At 37.9% G+C, this 21152-nt stretch overlaps 1 long non-coding RNA gene across 1 annotated transcript in view; it reads right to left on the bottom strand.

Moving 5' to 3' along the window:
* The window catches only part of LOC145553211 (uncharacterized), a 61375-nt gene that overhangs the window by 26345 nt on the left and 13878 nt on the right, over window positions 1–21152 (bottom strand). The window contains exon 2 of the long non-coding RNA XR_014089500.1: window positions 8105–8222. This is a non-coding gene — a long non-coding RNA (uncharacterized LOC145553211). The remainder of the gene's footprint in view (window positions 1–8104; window positions 8223–21152) is intronic.

Raw genomic sequence — 21152 nt, 5'->3', positions numbered from 1 at the left:
TATCTGCCAGGCCACTGCAGGGAGCCAAAATGGGTTCAAGAGCAGAGACAGCATGCGCCATGGTCTGTTCTTCAACGGATGTCAAACAAAACCCGGGAAAAGCCAGATGGTCGTTTAAAATCATGGCACAGATCTTTTGCAATCAGAGGTCTTCAGTGTTTGGAGAGAGGAAGAGACAAATTTGTACCAAGCCGGCCTAGATGAATGGCCCTATAGAAACAAGAGTTCAAAAAGTGACAAAACCATTTCTGTCACCTTTCTCGTCGTGAAAGTTTTATGTTTGGAGCACGGAACGAGACGAGAGGCTGCGGTGGTTTTAACAGGTCTGAACACACCTCGCATGCTGACGGATGTTTTGCTCGAGTGGAATTAAATAATTTAAGTCCCCCTCTTACTTATTCATTTGCATTTATGTTATTCGTACGGCTCCACTCAGTTAAATTAAGCTGTCACTTCAAATAAGTAGATCTATCCTCGGTATATATATTTTTTTCCAGAAAAGAAACTTGAGATTTCTTTATTTATTTGACCTTCAGATGGATCTGAAGGGAATCTCATTCAGCCATGTAAAGAGAAATGACTTGTGCTAATGCAGAGCTCAGTGGCTTGAATATTGAGAAGACTCAAAAAGTATGCTTGGTTTGAAGCTTCCCTGCCACTAATGAAGCCCTGTCCATCAGCACTCCAGTGGGAGATAAATGGATGCTGTTTGTTCACGTGTCCAGAGCTCCTTCATTCCTTGTTGCACTCTGTTTTCTCTTTTTTTCCTGTTTTTTTTTTACCATTATCTCCTCACTAAGGCCCCCTTCCTCTCCTTTTATTGAGCATATTTTCCTGTTTTTTTTCTTTTCCTTTTGCTCCCTTCATTATCAAACAAACACTCTTAGAAATGGAGAGAATGGGAGGCGGCGGCAGCGGCGGTGCTGAGGGTGGTGGATGGTGGGTGGAGAAGGTTAGACAAAAATGAAATGCATGAGTAAAGTTTTAATAAGGGAGTGAGGTAATTTGAAAAGTCTTTGGAGGTGTTTGGAAATTTATCAATAACAACCAGCTGGGATTTCATGCATGGGAGCATTTAGTGTAATTGCCTGCACATCCCTGATAGAGGCTCCTCTTCAAAAATAAAAAAAAATATGCTTCTTAATACAAAAAAAAAAGAACTGACGCCACTTACCCAGTCTTTTTTTTTCCCCCCAGCTTGGACTTAAGCGGTTGATGAAATAAGATGGCATTTGTCGTCTTTGACCATTATCAAAACAGGCCTTTAAGCCGTTTGCTCCTGCGGCTTCTATTTTTTTGAGGGCAACTTTTACAGCTCTGCAGTTTTGTACATGCAAAGAAGAGAGCTGAGTTTTTTAATTTCCTAAAATCGCCGCACTTCAAAGGCATTCATTTGCATTCAGCTGCAGAAACTTCAAGCTTCTGTTTGAAACAAAAAACATCATCTCTGATGCCCATTCCTCACTAGAGGCTCAGCTAACTACAGAAGAACATCACTTTTTTTTTTTTGTAAAGGTATCACTGGTAATTAGTTATTAGGTTGTCAACAAGAAGAGTCGTGCTCATGTAAATTATGAAATGTGATTTTCCCTTGCTACTGCAAATGTCTTGGACATGTAAAAGAAAATAAAAAATCTGGAACATGTAGAAGTAACTGAAGTAAAAAGGACAGTGGTTTGATTGTATTTTTTTTATTATTTTGAGCTACATGGTAGCAAAGTTGGTAGCTTCTGGTTGGAGCTTAGTTTGCATGTTTTCTAAATGCAATCATGAGTTCTCTACAAGTATACCAGTTTCCATCTAGTCCAAATATTGGCCGTTTTGCCAACTGCTCTCTCTGCTCTTAGGTGTATATATATATGCATATATGATTGTTTATTCTTTGAGTTTCTGTGTTGCATTGTGCTTAACTGAAAACCTGTTCAGGGTGTACCCACTCATTGAAAATTGAGGAATACTGACTTTTTTATTCTGCTTTTGAAAATAAGCTCTTCCTGTGGTGTGTCAGAAAGAATGAGATAAATATGCTGTGTCTGTCGGTGGTAATAATGACAGGAGTGATTACAGGATATTCTTTGCTTGACCAGAGCCATTCTCGCTTAAACATTATCTGAAAACAATTGTAGTAGGGTTTTTTTTTGACACTGTATACCAATTTCTAACTTCCTCAGCTTACATTTGATGTTTAATGGAGTAACCCATAAAAATGACCCCACCTTTCTTGCACTTGTTAGAGCAGAAAGCAATAGAGAGTATGTGCAAAGTAGGCCTCCTGTTTCCGTCACCGAGTTGCTTTACAAAACGCATGTGTTTCTGCTGTGCGATATGCACAGGTGGTTCTCAGATGTCGCAGCAATGGCACAAAACCATAACTTGTCAATGTTATACCAACTCTATGCAGATGTTCTGTCTGCAGTGCTGAAGATTTCCTCAACTTGGAATCTCAACTACTTTATATTTACACAGTAGCCTAATCTAATCGACTCATACAAGGCATGTAAAACCTTGTCCTTTCATCCCCAATGTTATAAGTATAAAAAATAAAAGAATACGAAACACGACTTCAAAAGTAGTGGCCAAAATCAGTCTTGTGTACAGAGCAGTACACGATTCAATTATAATCTCTGTTCACCTTCAGCATTCTGCTCCTGCCTCTTGATTTGCTTGCCTGTCTCTTTTGACAGGTGTATGATGTATCCAAGTTACCTACTACAAGATGACGTTTGAATTTTGTTCAACCAAATGCCACATAGATGATGAGGTCATGGTCAAAAGCAGCACAATCATCCAAAGTGGAGGTTGGATGCCTTTTTGTCTGCCTGTGAGAAGAAAATCAAGCAGAGGGGAGGAAAGTGCTCTTTACTGTGCAGGGAACAAGCTTACGGCCTTAAAGTGTATTACAGGGGGAATAAGCCACACTGCTACCCTTGCTATCAAAATTGCTTGGGAGAGGATTGCTGCGGGAGGTTGTGTCTGTCTCTCTGTACCAGTTCTACATTTCGTTCTCTGCCCAAGGTACTTCACTGATCTCAAGCCAAAAGCCGTGTGAAAAATTCAGCCAACTCATAGAAGTTGATAGCTAGAGGAGGGGAAAATTTAACAATCCACCACGGCCCTGGTGAAAAGGAAAGCGAAGAAGAAAAAGAGGGAGGGGGCTGGGGGAGAGGGTGGCAAGGGGAAATGAAAAATGAACTGGAAAATGAGGACAGAACTCTAGTCCCTTATCTCCCTCTTGTTGGGATGTTTCTCTGTGATAAGTGCCGGGTAACTATATTGTCAGGTCCACCGGAACGCATTACTGACAGCATCACAAGTTCTGTGGAGCTGCTGCGGCACGGATGCTTGGCTAAAGTTTCGATGCCAAGCACTTTTGGTTGCTTGTTCACTCGGCTCGAAATTCCTCAGTCGATGATTCCTCAGTGGGTATTGTGGCAGTGGTCTGTGTGGTTTTAGAGATGTAAATCTTTAACCTGAAAGGTCATGCAGTGCAGTCTACCGCCACTCCATTATACATCCATTAGCAGGCAAACCAGGTTTATGTAACTGAATGAATGTCACAATCAGAAGCAGAAGAGAAAAAAAAATCAACACCCACAATCCATGAGATCATAAAGATCATGTACTTTCTCAATAAATCTACATGAGCAAGTGAAACATACCCGACTTGAAATCAAACATTTCTTTTGACTCTTGATTTTGATGTGACCTTGTCTTCCTGTGAGATGTCCTCATTGTGACTGGTATAGATTTGTAGAAAGCAGCTGCACGGAAAGAAGGAGCCAAAAGCTTCTTGTAATACGTCCAGTGAGACTTGTGCACTTGGGCTCTGAATTACCGAGTACAAACACAAAATGATTTGAAGGTGCGTGTTATCTTTGACAGCCTACGATGTAAGCACAATGTTTCATTTCCTGCAGTGTGGCACGTCTCAGGCAGCTATTTTGTCTAAAGTCTGAAGAGATTGAAAACTGTTTACTTCAATCCAATGACCCGCACGGAGGGCTTGCCTTTGCAATATGCCCGTACGCCACAGTTGACATCAATGTCTCCTGTTGCTTTCTTGTTACTAGTGTTTGTCTTTCAAAGTGGAGTGAGGCTTACCTAAGCAAAAGTCAATAAGGATTATAGTTTCAGCTATTCTATGCCGATAGGTCTGAGTCACATGTAACCAACACAAACACAGAGGAAGCTGGAGAACAAAAAACAATGAGTAGCAACAAATAATCTTCTTTTCTTGTAAATCTGTTTCGACTATAAAGCAAATATAATAAACATAATTATTAATAAATATATTTGCATTTGGTGGGAGACGGAAAAACTCTGGCAAAAAATTATTGTTCTTTGACGACAGTGAAGCCGTTGCTCAACTCTGGTGAGCATACAAGATGTTTGATGCAATTCGTTCTGTTCCAGATCTATTAAGACAACATCCATCTGGGTTGAAGAGGTGTTTATAGCGCCAGGAGACCCAGTAGTTGGAAATAAAGTTCACTGTGCTGGCAGTGCTTAAATATTATGCTATTTACTGATCATTAACAATCTGCTGTGTCTGTTATACAAAACATATACACTGTGGATATACAAAACAAACTATAGCTAGGTATACAACAACTTTTCAAAGGACAAAAACTGTATTAAAAGACAGTGCAAAATAGTGATGATATTGTCTGTGAAGGAGGAGCAGTTTCTCTTGGTCTCTCGCCTCAGTATTAATGTAAAACAAGCAAGACATTAAAAGGGAACATGATTTGTGAAATGTTCATTCAGTCAAAGGCTTTGAAGGCATTAAGTGAAGGTCATAAAAGATGTGTATCTCCATCATCTAATGTAAAAAGTTCCAAATGAATCATTTCCACAGAAAATGTTGCAATGGCTCACAATTTGCGATAATGTTTTTTTTTTTTACTTGTACTCTTTGAGAAATAAAAAAAGAGATGAAAAATGAAAAATATAATTAAAAAACGATCTAGTCCGCTGCAGTCCAAAATAAATAAATATGTGATATTGGCTCCAAATGTCTTGAGTAAAAACTGTTATTTGAGAGGAGAACTTTCAATATAAAATTGTTCTGAAGTTACATGTGAGAAGATAAAAGATTTAGAGAAGGTTGTGATGAGTTTTGAAGACATGTAACCTTGAGAAGCCTCTGTTGCTAGGTAACAGATGACAGAAGTATGATGTTAAATCACAAAAACTGCAGACAGAATAGGAATGGTACTGACAGTAAAGATCACATTTCATTCTTTTTATGTCACCCATGTAGGAAGACAATCTGCTTTCAATTATGTTTATCCTCTGTTATATTCTGTTATAGTACTACTCTGTGTGGTGCTTTTTCGAGTGCTACTCTATTTACAAGTTGCCCGTTTTGCCCTGAAAAGTATTTTGTTGAGTTGGTTTCTTTTCTAATCCCTGCTGAAACATTCTGGTTGAAACTGTTAAAGGATTATCTATTTTTTAATGTATACAACATTATATATAAAAGGTCTGCCTGCTTGTGACCAAAAATCACCAGTCATCTGCACTTCATAGTGTTTTACTGAGACTTGATCATTCAGCATTAAAGCACATTTGTACTCTGCTTATTCACACAGCTAAAAAATATTAATTGAGGTTATTTTAAAAAGCATTGCAACCTTATGCAGTAAGAATATTTAATTTTCTCAATGATTTGCCATCTGATTGTCATCTTTCTGCCCATTACATTTATATTGTTTAATTATCTTAATTGTGCCAATTTGAATTGTATTACTGACTGAATGGAGCCATTCACAATACTACAGAAGCTAATGAACCTCATATTAAATTTTAAACATGATAAATTAAATTAACCTGGCAAAATAATAAATTCATACTTCATTATGTATTTTTGGTTACTTTATTGAACAAAAAAATACTATCAAGAACTACAAACAAAGTGCTGTTGCATGTGGCTTTGGGGCATCTATATATATATATAAGTATATATATCAGCAATATTAATAGGCTTATATATTGCCTATTAATATTGCGTATTAATAGGCAATATTAATATTGCCTATTTATATTGCCTATTAATATTGCCTATCAATTAAATTAATAAAAGGCAATATTTGTTTATATTGTCATTTCATGTCATATCATTTTTAATTATAGGATATGAGTAAGGTGAAAAATCTGCCCAACACTTTTTTATCTTTAATCCTGTTAGGCCTGTGATACTGTTCATGCCAATATGCACGGATATGAATGAAATGGAAGCATAAATTAGGGTTAGTTTCTGATCTGGCCAGATACGCAGTCAGTAAATTGGAGTCATTGGTTGGTTAATGGCTGCATATCTGATATGGTATATTCTCAAATGTACATTTATCTTTATTAAAGGGTAAGCGACTCATCAATTTGTTGATCAGCAAAAAGCACAAACTTGTATCCAGGACTCCTGTGGTGAATTGGCTTTAAAAATTTGTGCTCCTTCGTATCAGTATAGCTAAGAATTTCTTTAGTAGGAGGACGCCATTACTTTTATTCTGAGTTCCAGTTTTGCCATTTGCTAATCATGGGTCTGAATCTTTGTGAAGTTCTTTTTATTTTGATCCATACTGCCACAGGATACATTGTGTTAATGCCCACGTTAAAACAAGTGTTGGATTCACTCCTCCCGTTCCACTAGGGGGCTCTATAGTTGCTTTGTAATGTGTAGAAGAAGGAAACGAACGGTGGACCAGTAGTGTACTTAGGTTGCCTAGCAACCACACTAACAAGCCGAAAGTGCCATAAATTCACATTTTACCAATCTTACCAATGTTCATGAGTGTTGCCCAATGTGGTCAGTTATACATTAATGCTGTAAAGCTATGTTTAAGTTTGTGTCCTTTTGAATATCTCAATATTAAGTATTGACGTTTTGTTTGTCTTTTTTTTTTAGCGTTATTTACAGTTTAACCGGCATGTTCGCGTAAAGCACTCTGCAATAAAAGAACAGTTACAACATCAACGGCTACCTTATGTTCTTCGTAACAACAAGATGTGCACACGGTAATTATATAAATATTTTCTCATTACCCACAGCACTGTTACTTAGGTCAGGAGCAATATGCTGAAAGAAACGGCCATTGTTGATGACCAGCTTTTAAAGGTTCCAGTCTAGTTCAAAGCAGTAGAGAAAATAAGACATTAAAAAAAAAATCAATTCACCTAGACAAACCATTACAACATGTAAACAACCCTGCAGTTTAGTCAGAGGTTACCCTGGATTAAACAATAATGACTGCAGGTACACAGATACATCCAGCTCACAGTTTGGGGCGGTACATGATATTCATGAGAAATAAGATTAACCAAAATGACCAAATTGGCATAGAGCAAACAAAAAGTGCTTTTAGTGGTGATTTAAAGGAGCCAAGATAAAACTACATACAGCATCCCCTTGTTACAGCAACTCTGAAGAGGAGAGGGGGCTACATGGTAAAAACCTGACAAGCAACTCAGAAATGTATCTACATCTATTCTTTGCCAGGGTAGTGATTTAAGAACTGGTGTGATTTGATGCATTTTCCTGAAGTTGGTCAGAACTCTGGCAGCACCACCCAGAAGCCTCACTTTTGTTTTGTTTTGTTTGTTTTGCAGAGACCTATTCAGACACTGCTGCAGAAATCTAACCCACTGAAAACAAAGGCAGGCACTAGTAGTTTTCGTAATGAAGGCAGTTCTGATTATTCCACTTATTCGTGTTATGGACACACTGGCTCAGTGAGCATCATTTATATTTCAGTGTCATAAAGCGTTGTGTGTCAGCACACATATGGCAGGAGATGCTGCAATACTCTGCTATATGTTGTGTGATCGCTAGACTTCTTTTGCACATGCGAGTTGCTTTGGGGTTTTAAATCATTCACAATAAAGTCGGCTGGTGGTTTCATCATTCAGTTGTATGAGCAACTACTCAAAAAAATTATAATTTCAGCAAAATGGCACCACAAGCCTAAAAATTTTATTTTTTTAAATCAATGTTGGTGCATTTAACAGGAAAGAAATTCCACATAGGCTTTCAGGTGATTAAAAAAAAACTCAACATGTGTTCACATTTAAATAATCCATTTTAGAAGAAGAAAACATTTCATACTTGCACGTTCCTTGGAAAAGAAGCAGTGAAGGCATTTGAATTACAGCGAAGACAGGGTGATACATCAGGCCCCGATCAAAGAATTCTCTCGGAGTCAGCACTATCGAGCAGCATTTCCCTGTGATGATGGAGAAGGAGAGTGAAACCTTTTGAAAACAAATTCGTCACGGGGGGTGGGGAGATTATTTTTATCTTTATGATGACCTTGCAGTAAAAGAAACAAGCAGCAAAGCGGCATATTAGCAAACGTTTCAACTACTTTCCTCAGCTTGTGTTTCTGCCATGAAGAGGATGATGTATTCTGAATCCCAATACTTCCCTCGCTTGTGACAGTCACAAAGAAATAAATCAAAAGAACCAAAATTAAAGAAGAGGGCGAGCTTCCTAACCACAAAATTCTGGTGGTCACAAATCTGGACGTCTACGTCCAGATTTGTTGACCTATTGTAATCTTAGCCATCAGTTAACCAGTCGGGTTTATCTCCGTTTAAAAAAAAAAAAAAAGGGTTTCCAGCACCGTTAGATATATTTTTAGGCTATTCTGCTGAATACTGATATGACTTTTGGAGACAAATTATTTTGCAAAATGGGATCTATTCCCACTTCTCCCGTACTGCTCCCTGTTGAACCGCAGTCTGACAGATTTGACTCTGGCAAACAGTCTGGAGTGTGATTTATGATCAAACGGCACCTGAATCCAGGATTTATTATCCATTACCGCTGTCCGTCAGGCAACATTACATAGCACCCTACACTTCATCTCAGTTTGCACAACACCAATGCTTCAGCCGAAGGAAATCTGCTGGTAAATACATTTTAACACACACAAAACACTCAGCAGAATTACAGCCTCTTCAGTTTGTTTTATCATCTCAGTCGTTTTACGAGTTGTTTTGAGTGCTGAGTGGTCTGGTTGGAGTTACTTATATACTGCTGTCACTCTGTTCTTAATGAATTTCTCCAATGTTAAGACTTAATATTTTTTTCTGACATTAATACCTTCAAAGTAATTTCCACAGCTCATTAAAGTTAAGGTTGATCATGAGAAATGAAAAGATTTATAACTTTTAAATATTTTTTTTACTGCTGCCATTAAAATGTGGGCAATCATTTGCTTGCATTTTATTTGGATACATTTTATTTAATATGCCCGAGTCAAAACTGTGCAATATTACCAAAGGGGATTAAGTTTTAATCTACCAACTCATCTAAATCAGCAATATATAAGTCAATTATTAGGATAAAATACAAATAATTTCTGATTTACACAATAGGAATCAGCTAACAAGTGATAACTTGACTATTCTAGTCATGATTTAAATTTGCATTAATAATAAAGTCCATATCAACATGTTACCCATCCACACCACCTTTCAGTTACAATTCAGTCAAAATATTTAGGTAGCATAAGCTACAAAAATAAAGAAGCCTATGTTGTTGCCTTTAATAATTACAGAACATTTACAAATGAAAACATGATTAAAACCCTTCAAAAATATTTTTATAGTGTAGAAAAAAGGGCACTACATGGAAACATACACAAATAGCCAACATCTCCCTAAAGTGCCCTTGAGAAAGTTTTTTATGGATATGGGTTGAAATGATCCTGTGTTGTCATTATAGAGACAGTCAGTTTTGTCTTTGTATTTGCCAAGTTAATAGAAAGATTTGACCCACCAAACAAAACAGAAATGCAGGTTATAAGCTAATAAATAAAGATGTACAAATGTGGTTGATCTTTCTAATTATGAAAAGAAAAAAAAAACTTGTTTTAGCCCGTCAGAGATTAATTGTAGCAGGGAACTGCAACCTGCAACTCTGGAGCAGCATGTGGCTCTTAGGTGCTCCAAAGTTAATAGTAACTTTGACTAAAAGTAACAGTTGAGGAATATTTAAATAAACATAGTAGGAAATACCATGGTGATTTTTTTTTTTACTCAAAAAGCTGTAATGGTTGTTTTTAAAAAATACATTTTACCAACCAGCTTATTCAAGTCAGGTGTGTGGCAAAAGGGACGCACCTAAAATTCTTCAGGACCAGAATCGAGAAACACTGCTATAGACAATCCAATTAAGAAAATGAATTCTGCTACAAAAGCTTGGATTTGTCTTGTACAGCTGAAACTGTGATCACATTTTATTAACATAAGTTACAAATCTGTTTTCAAACAGGATTTATGGTAAGTTACATATTTAATTTACTAGAACCAAATGCATCAGTGCCTCTTTGGACTAAAATTGTTGCAGACCCTGGCCCTGTCTTGTAATAGATTGCTCACTATGTTTGCTACACTATGTTGCTTTTTTCTAGATATTTTTATTCTAATTTCAAGCTCATGCTAGAAACAGATGTAACACTGATTTATGCAACACTGATGTGTATCTTCAGTGTTGACTTGAGACTGTGTGGAGGGATTATTTCAAAACGCCCAAGTCCACTGTTAATATTTAAATTAAAGTGGATTACATACCAAATAAGCTTAGTTATATTTAGTGATAAAATCCATTCATAATACTTTTAGTTTCAACAAAGTGTGTGTGACTGATAAAAGATTTTTTCAGTAAAGATGCCGACTGTTTTATTGTCAGTATCTCAGACTTGTACCTTACTAATTCCAGCCTTGCATTGTGGTTAATGAAAACAGACCTTGAAAGAGCACATCCTTTTCCTCTGGTCTCACTGTTTCTCTTTCAGCAATTAATTTAGATTGTTTCTATGCTGGGTCTAATATGTTTCATCAGCCTGACGTCAGACAAATCAGACAGTCAATAAGTCAGACAGACAGTCTGGAAAACCAATTTACATTTGGTGGGTTTTGCAAACAAACATTCTGTCTTCAATTTGGAAATGTGTGAAAACGAAGGGGAAAATTATGGCATTCAAAGACATAATATGTTTTCCTGAATAAAAGAACTGTTCCTATAAAAATGCTGCATTCAGGAGTTTAATTCTCAAATGCTTTTCGTTACTTAGTGAGACGCTGATCTACTTCTCAGCTGTAATGCCCACATGCAGGTTTCAGTGTGAACACACAAGTTGGCCTAAAAGCAGATTGACAGGTGCATGAGTGAGTCTACCTCCTCACCCTCTCTCAATTACTCCACGGCGCACGGACAGCAAGCACCCGATTGCCTCAATGGGCAATCTTGGGACCTCATTTTTTTTAAGCAGCTAAGATTTTGGCAACATTTTAAAATTTTGGAAGTTTAAAGTTCTAGAAGTGGTGAGATTAGCAATTGAATTTAGTATCCCATCTAACAAGTTGCAAACACTAACATGAATGAATTCTAGGAAGGCTTTAGGGATGCACATTTATTGTTGTGTCAAGTTGAAGTTGCAGTCTGAAGTTGAAGTTGCAATGTCTCCAGCCACAAAACCAACTTCGCAATAAAGTAATCGAGGAAATCATATTTGCTCATTGACCAGAGAGAGAAACTTAAAATGTGGTTATACTTTGTTTCAGTTGTAATTTTATTCGGCACATCAGCCTGGAAAGTCTGTCTAACAATACCGTGCAGTAATATATTTGTGCCAATAGAGGGCAGTGATTCTGGTACTGATATGATTTTAGTAAAATATTTGTTCTGTGGAGAATAGATCCCTCTTTATTAAGCCAACAGTGTAACGACATTGTCATCCTTGTGTTCAGTAATTTCTCCTGTTAAACGTTCAATGTAAAATACAAAAAGAAAAGTAGCAAACATTTTTAGGAACATGATTGGGAGATGTTTTTTTTTTCTTGAGGTGTTTGTAAAATGTGACGGTGGTGAATGGTTTTAGCGTAACTCATATGAGTGTTAGCTCTAGCAAACTGGCTTAGAAATGTTTTTTTATGTTCCTCGCTGTTTTTCTAAATTGGCCTGGAGAGCTTGTATGCAGGTGTTGTTCTTTCATATGTGTTAGCACATTTCCCTGCTGTTTGCTCATTTCTCTTGTTAAAACAGGTTGTTGAAATTTCTCCCTTTTCCTGGGATCTGCAATGTCTACATCCTTTTAACTGATTCAATAAAAAATTATAGAACAGACTGAAGTGAAAAAAATATATTATATGATTATTAGGCAAAGGTGTTCACACAAAAACACTTTAGAAGCTTGTAATTAGCCACCATCAGAACGAAAAGAAAATATGTTCACTCGCCCTGGTCCTGCTCTCCGTTCTCAGGAGATGGTATTTTTCCCCAAATAGTTCAAATTATGCAAATAACTCTGGTCTCTGGAGTATTTAAGAGTACTGAACTATATATATGTGAGTCTGCTTAACAGTCTGAGCACGATTTACAAGCTGTGCAATGAAACAGATCTATTTACTTTGGAAATCTGACTTTGATGTTCAAATGCAAGGCAAAAACACAGTGAGAATCAGACCCAACAGAGATATAAGGTAATAGTCCTGGTTTATGTTAGCGGCTCCCTTGCATAAGCAGCTATGTCAACACTTGTAGCACATTCATAAGGAAACAGAAGAACAAATGAGCTCAGATTTTTCCAATTCATGTGTTGAAAAAGCATATAAACTACTACTTGCAGTGGAGAGTTGGTTGAGGTATTGTGGATCGTTAATGACTGCATTATCACACATCATCTTTAAAGGGTTCATCAAGTTCAGTTGTGTAACATGAATCCAGCTTTCAGGAAACTAATTAAACCACACAACTTGGTTCAGGAATGGTTAGCAACCCCTCAGAAAGAGGTGGCTGGAGACCAGGCGCCCCCCGTCTCTCTGCTCTTCCATTTGGTACCATAAACTTTAAATGGACTGCGGACAGAGGATTGAATATGAAAAAAATATTGCGGCACACGTTACATGTTGCAGCTTTGAGATTTCTCAAGCAGAAGCTCTCAATAAAATAATTGAAATATGATGTTAGAGAGTTCCATGTAGCAAAGTGGTAAGCCACAAAATAGAAAAAAAAAGGAAAGAAAATCTTAATTGGGAAAAAAAAAAAAAAAGTTATCCAACAGCTTCAGAAGAAAGTGTGGACTGTTTCAGTTGCTCACTTTTCTTTATAAATCTTCAATGAAAACTGTCCTAACACGTCTCGCCATGTGCAAGTGGAAAGCTTTAACACCCAAAACACAAGCGTGGGCTGTTGACAGTTAAGTTTGCGTTTCATGAAGTTATCAAACTCGTCCTTACGTTCTGTTTTACTTTTAGCGAGACAGGTTTATTAATTGAATGCTGCTGTGGAGCAGACTCCACAACGATGACGGCATGATAATAGGCTTTGGACAGATCTGTCCAGAGCAATGACATCCAGGCAGGGGCTCGTCCCAAGATGTTACTAAATGTTTGCTTCTGTCATTGAATTTTTCCGCCCTCGTTACCAGGATGACACATTTTTCAGCATGTGCTCTTAAAGTAAGTAGTAGAAAGGATGGGCAGGGGAAAAAAAAGCAGGAAGATTCGCTGAGCGATATCTCAAGGGAACCCTCACACAACGGGAGCAGATGTTGAGGAGTGTCCCCGCCTGTTCTCGGCCTGTTTCCGGAGGTGTGTTTGGCTTTTAACAAATATTCCTTGAGCGCACAGGAGTGGTGTGAGATCAACATTTTCATAAAGCAGTAAAGCATTTCACCACTTGCAAAAAAAAAAAAGAAAATGTATGGGTCTCATCTGCCAAGAATGCGATACTTCTGAGTTTCTGCCCATGCCTGTGATCAAACATTCATGACAGCTTGCCTTCAAAGCCAAGACAATATATGCCTGAGAAGTGCTGGCAGAGGTGTGTCAATCACTCCATCCAGAGAAAAAACACACCCTGCTACGATAACGATAATACACATCAGAATCTCTTTTTTGTGAATTAATTGTCAAAACACAATGCGACTGCCTCAACCACCCATGTATTTTCTATTGCTATGTTTTATGGTGAGAATGTGCTGAGAATTTCCCTTCAGCCTGAAAGAGTCGCATTTTGCCGCACATCTGTTCACATCTCGTCTTGAAGGGAGATGCATAAACAATTGACACCAAATTGCTCAGAGGAAAACATTACAAAAGGCTCGTTTTACCGCAGTCATTCAGGATCGGCGTCTGATTACTCAAACATGCATACGCATCAGGGCAGTGCGTCGCCGGCTTTAATTAACTCCAATCGTGTTCAGGCCCTTTTAGCAAATATTTTCAAAGGAGGGGGAGTGCAGCAGCTGCATCATTGATGGAGCTGTAAACAAGGTAGAGCAGATTTAAATCTCACACCGTAGACAGGCGCAGCTACTTCCCCTGAAGGCGACTTTTCTTCCAGGCACTTGTTCCCTGAGGTGAACAGATTAAGTAACAGATGTTTGAACTTGGATCTAGTGGCCAACAATGAAATCGTTACTTTCTAGTAATGTTGGCACAAAGGACTCTACAAGTTAGAAAGGGTTTGTACCACAAAAGTTAGAAATAATCCCTACCTGCAGACATAAACAACAGAATAGTAAACAGAAAAAATTATGCAAATATGTATACTTTGCTGAAAACAATCAAGCATCATGTTTTACTTTTGAAAACCACTAGTTTTAGTCTTTCTGATGTTTATCATATCTAGATGACAATCAGGCTAGTAAAAACTAGCGCTTGTTCTACGCATCTCCAATAAACCAACGAAAGCTGCTAGCTTTGTCATTAGTCGCTTTTTAAAATAAGAGGGCTCTGAAAAGTCACCAAATGTAGCTACAATGTTGCTTTGTTTGCAAAAGTGCTCCCAATTCAAGCTGATGCTGGGTTCGGCTTCACATTACCGCAATACGAGCAATGTACTGACAGCCAAGACTGAAATATTGGATCTTTCAGTTCAAGATTTCGGACTGAAAGAGAAAGGTTGAATACCTGGGGAGAGTCCATAAACGCACAGGTAGAACATGCAAACTCCATGCAGAATGTCCCTGAGCTGCCTGTGTTTACAGCACAGGCAACTTCAGGTATGCTTCTTAGCGTCAAACTGGTGCATTACATACATCACGGGCAAACGTTAGCAACTGGGTAAATTTAAAACCTCTACACGGACCATGTCTCCAGGAAGCAATCGTTGAGAGCCTAGACCTTCTCTATGAAGCCAATAGCATAGGACAAAGTTTATTACCAGGCTAACATTCAACATTTTCAGCTTTCCTCTTTACAAAAAAGTTTTGGGCTAATTCCTTATTGAGTTGATTTCATTTTAGGTATTTTTTAGGGACCTTTGCCAAGAATAAAAGGCAAAGGTCTTTGCAGAGAACATATGGTTTTGGATCTTATTAGCCAGACTGCACTTCTTATCCATTGAATTTCACTCTGATAATGGAAGAAGAATAATTAAAGGATCCTCAAGAGGACTGACAGAAGATCCAACAGTTTCACAAGCCTTGTTCTCCATCCACCCAAAAGGAGAAGCAGCCATGGGATAATTAGCTCATGAGGCTGCATTGGTCAGTGTAGTTTAAAACATTCTCAGAAAGCACTTGAACTAGTGTTATACAATGTGCCTCTGGCGCATGCTTTCAGAAGTGTCTTGAACGCTGTACTCTTTAGAAAAGTTAGCAGAGAAGCTGTATGTTGTTCAACTGGCATTATTTTGTAAAAGCAAATTTTGCAAATACATGCATCTTACAACAAACCGACTGTACCAGCTGGACTTGGGACTGAAATGTCTATTCGATCAGTTTCACTTCAACACCTTTTTTCTGACACTATTGTTAACCATCCATCCATACATACACGCATACAAAACTACATCCTTTTAAACCCACCTATGAGTGCAGGGTAGTGGACAGGGTCTTGTGCCTATTCCCAGTGCTCACTGGGTGACTGACAATCATGGACAGACAGTTCATCACAACCACGCAGGCAATTTGGCGTTTCTAATAAACCTAATTTGAAATGCACCCATTCACAGTCAGAACATGCAAAGTCCACACCAAACAGGGATTTACACTCAGAACCTTCTTGCTGTCAGGCATCTGTGGTAACACTTATTCTGGCGTCCAGCCCTAGATATTGATTGGGAACTTGAACCACTTGGGTTACCTTCTGATTCAACCAGTCATAAAATGCATTTGCTGCTACGTTTGGGATCATTTTCCAGTTAACAACCCAGATTTAACAAAAATCGCTGGCTGCTGTACAAGCACAAATTATCACCCCTCTATACAAGCAACGTTTGTATTCCATTTAGTTTTTTTTGCTTGTACTTTATGGTCAAACCACTTTTTTTTCTTTTTATATTTGCATATTTATATACAACATGCTAGCTAGGGCTTGCAAAGTCTGAGATGAAGCTAAAAGGATTTTGCACTTTTCTCTGAGGCATTGTCATGTTATGCTCAAAAACAATGTTTATGATTATATGAATAACCGAATTGGGCTGAGAATGATCATTATCCAACTCTGTGTATATTAATAAGACTTAAAAAGGTGATTGTTAACAAATGTACCTAATAACAGAGCTGTTAGTCAGGGCACAGTCCTGCTTTATATCCTGCTAAAGTGGCTCCATGTCAACTTGTCTCTTTGTCCTTTCCCACTTAATGTTCATCCGAGGATAGCAGGATGGGTCGTTATGCATGCAAGTATGCTGGCAGCATGCTTGTCTGCTTAACATGGATTTGTGCTGCATCTCTGAGATAAAATTGGAATCGACACGGGAAGAGGTGGTGTGCCGCTTCCATTTCAAAAGATGCTAGTTACTGATTGAGACACACTATACCTTATATATATATATATCAGCAAACAAAATATGTCTTTTGGCATATTTCCACCAAAACAAACAAGCAAGCACTGAAATAAAACCCCAAACCTGAGCTGCACCAGCTTTTGTCATCTATGTTAGAGTTGTGTTCTAAGGAGTACACTGGAAAAAGTGTGGCCCAGCTTAAATTAAAAAAATTGATGTCCATTTGTTGCATCTAATATATTTGACTTCACAGAATCTAAATAAAGTGGTTTGGTACAACATGACTATTTAATATTGACTCAAACCATATTACTTTACTTGACCCAATATTAATTCTTCACCTTTATCCAAGTTAAATTATTTAAATTTTAGTTTTGGAACCAAACTAATATATTTAAATTGAACCTATCAAATATATATAGTGCATTTATTAATTCATTGGCACCATGAAATTCTTTTTTTAAATATTTCATAAACTTTGTTTCATAAACAATTTGCATCACTCACATCACACTTAACACACTCCAGCAACAGTTTTTTTCTAAGCCATTTATTCCTCAAGTAAAAAAGGACAAAAAAAGTTGCATTTTCAGACAAACAAATATAAACATGTCATTGTTGCTCTACATCAGAGAAATGAAATAAAGACAATATGGCCTATCAAGCAAAATTAAATGGACAGAAAGCATTCACTGTTGTTGTACTGTTCAAACACATCTGAACTTGAAGGAATGTTGCATCTGTAAACATCACCGACCATACCATACAAGTATAATGCATGCACAAAACACCATTCATTTTCAACGGGCCTCGCTACCATTAACAAACTGGGACTTTACAATCATAGTGGTATAAACACACTAGACTAACAAATTGCTAACATGGCTTTACATGGGTTAAGCTAGTCAAGTTCACCGTGTAGCCGAGCTAACCGTGGTGGAAGCTATTGATTGGTAACGAATTATGCCTACCTTGATTAATTCCCAGCTACAACCGAACAATGTACACATAGTTATATTTCTCGTGAAATACGTGTAAGTTCAGAAATTACACCACATTTAACCCAGCGAAAAAGAAAGCGTTTACTGGGATACCCACATTTAGGCGGGACTTTCAGCTTGCTAACCAGGTGACATTAACTCAGTCTTTTGCATTAATACAATTGTAGGCTTGTTAAGACACGTTTACATCAGCTTAGTTTAGTACTTACCGCAGGTTTATTCTTTGACGACGTGCTCGGACGTTAATCATTCCTTCTTCCCCATGCCGAAACGGACGAAGCTCTCCAAGCACTTCTCCCCAACTTCTTCTCACGTGACTCAGATTGAAAATATGACATCATTTCCTTTCAGCATGTTTTGAGAGGAACCAAAATATTTGCTTTCTTCCCTTCAGAAGTGTTATTAATTCAGTCTGAATCAAAATGGACACCTCAGAATGCAAAAAAATAGACTTTCACAACCAAGTCCATTATTTTACATTGTATTCAATGGTAGTTATTAGCTTGAATGAACAACTCTGTGCTACACTTTTTCCAGTGTAGCTAGTCGTTGCCGATGTTTGTTCTCCATGAACCTACCAAAACTTTTACTTCAATAGAAGTGGTCACACTGAGGTGTGTTTAATTTTAATCATCAGGAAATTCCAGGTCTAGTTACAGCATTTCAATTTTTGTTTCCTTTTTGGTTTAACCAATAATGACAGCATAAAGTCTGTGGCATACATTTTATTCACTGGAGGTAGATTTTAATAATTCTAGATCAAAGTAAAGGATTAGAGTCACACCATGATTTTCTTTATATACTAAATCCCTAGAATTGCAACAAGATGTACTTTCATTTGCACATGTCTGCATGTCTGTTGTAAGCATGACACCGCCAGCTTAAAACTAGGAGATATTGTATTAATATGACATAAAACTGCATTTCACTTAGCCGCATTACACGACACTGTCAGGAAACATTATCCATTAGGATGATCTGTAGATGCCTTAAAATGATAAAAAGGTGAGGTTTCCAAATACAGCACTTCATATCCAGTGAATATATACAAAAATAACATTGCTGGCCATCAACTGTAAACCAGGAAACAATAATGAAACATTGTTAAAAAAAAAAAAAAAGTCCCAAGTCTCTGTTGGTCTTTATGAATCACTGTGTTACAGAGCAGACAGTCGAGGTGTGAATCTGAGAATCGATCTTCTCAGCATGCAGCTATCACAGTAAACTTAATGATCACAAAACAATTGAGTTTTTTGAAGTTCAACAGCACCACTAAAATGACATCCTTTTAAATATAACAATGAGTCATCGTATACTCCATTAGACAAATAATTGATTAGATTCTGAATCTGTTAACCCGCCTCTCGCCCGCTGACCCCTGGAGCGAGGCACCAGCACCTCTCGCAATCCCACAAGGGATGAGGTTTTTAGATAATGGATGAATGGATAACAATGTCACTAAGCTGTACTGCATCAAATTTTAACTCAAATTGAACTTTTACTATAGTAGATCCATGAGCAAAATAGGACAATTTTTATTAACATAACTCTGAGACTTGCTGAATTGAATGGTTTCTGTGTCAATATATTTAACTTTACTGACTCATCTGAAGATGGCGATGTGCACATATTGGATAAGGGAGACAGGTGGTTTGATGGAGGAGTAAAAGAAGCCATCTGTGTTAAACCAACATTAAAGAGAGGAGGGGGCCTCAGATTTCCTCTTTCTACTCTGCTGCCTCGAGTCGTTTCACTGGGTGGTTTTATGGCAATTTACTTCGAACATGCAATCAAAATAACTTGCATTGCATCGTTAGGGACACGTTTGGATCATCGAGCAACAACAAGACAAGTATCATGCTGAATAAAGGGTAGGGCAAGTGGCATGTGTCCTAATTGCCCTGTCACTGACCTCAGTGGCCCTATTGGTGAGATTGCTCTGATTATGGTTTATAAACCTCCAAACACATTTAGATCTGAAGAAGTCCTTTGGATGACAGGTAAAACATTTTCAGGAAACAAGACCATTTGCCCTCTACCGTCAGTATAAGAGTGTTTGACTTGAAGACAATGAAAAGTGATGCTGAACCGACTCTTCTGGTACTTTCAATTGCTATTCATATTTCTGTCATTAGTTAAGATTTATAATTGCTACATTACTTTTATGTTTTAACTGTTTTTTTTTTATCTTCTCGCACTGGGACCACAATAAGTTCAGCTGCCCTTGATTTTACATCTTCAGTTCAACGAATGCTTCTTTACCAGTACAAATATACTCCATTATTTTCACAATCATTTATCCTCACCCTCTTTTATCAGTCACATGACTGATAGAGAGATATATAGACACCCTTCTGTCAAATTTTAATCCGAGTTTGATGGATTAAACGTTATCAAAGCCCGCCCCCTTTAAATCCCCCCTCCCCCCATAGGACATTTGTGACCCCCTGACCTTCCCCCATGGACAGTTTGTGACCTCGTGACCTTCCCCTATGGAAACTTTGTAACCTCCCCCCTGCCACCATAGGACGTTTGTGACCTTGTGACCTTCCCCTATGGAAACTTTCTGACCTCCTCCCCTCCCCCCATAGGACATTTGTGACCCTGTGACCTCCGATACCCTTCAGTCAAATTTTAATCGGAGTTTGAAGGATTAATTGATATTAAACCCCTCCCCTCTTCCTGTGACCAGAAATTCCCCCACGAACAAAGACTTTAATCATACGGGAACTTTGTAACCTCCTGACCTCCCTCTGTGACCATCTGCTCAGCGTTAACTCCTCCCGAACTCTTTGAATTAACCAATAGGAATCATTTACTTGTAAGTGAATAAATAAATATACTATATTCTAAACCATGTTGAATTAGATTAGGAATAATGTAACTATCTCAGGTTTTAAACAGATTGTCATGCTGCGTGTGCGTGCGTGTGTATCTGTCATTAAAGAATGAGGCCAGGGACTCTTGCTACAGGTGTGTGTGTGTGTGTGTGTGTGTGTGTGTGTGCGTGTGTGTCCTCAAGCATGAGAAACCCACAGGATACGTCAGACATTCCTTCTGACAATAGCTTATAGTGCATTATTTGATGTTAGACTACCTCTGAAAGAAAACAACAGTTTAACTGTTTTACTACAATATTTAGCTTACGGTGCGTTATTTGGTATTGGACAACAGACTTATAGTCTGGTAAGAGGGACTGACCTCTGTCCAGCACACCAAAGTATTTGTGTGTCCCTGCATAAGAGCGGGTAGAAACCTCTGAAGGACAACAACAGTTTAACTGTTTTACTGCAATATTTAGCTTACGGTGCGTTATTTGTTTTTGGACAACAGACTTTTAGCTAGGTATGAGGGGTACCCTCAGAAGGAAAACAACAATTTAACTGTTTTACTGTAAATATTCAGCTTAC

This window comes from Poecilia reticulata, chromosome 10 (genome assembly GCF_904066995.2).
Source record: "Poecilia reticulata chromosome 10, P_reticulata-male-v2, whole genome shotgun sequence".
NCBI lineage: Eukaryota > Metazoa > Chordata > Actinopteri > Cyprinodontiformes > Poeciliidae > Poecilia > Poecilia reticulata.
The sequence above is the reverse complement of the archived record's forward strand: the minus strand, read 5'-3'. Positions and strand labels throughout refer to the sequence as shown.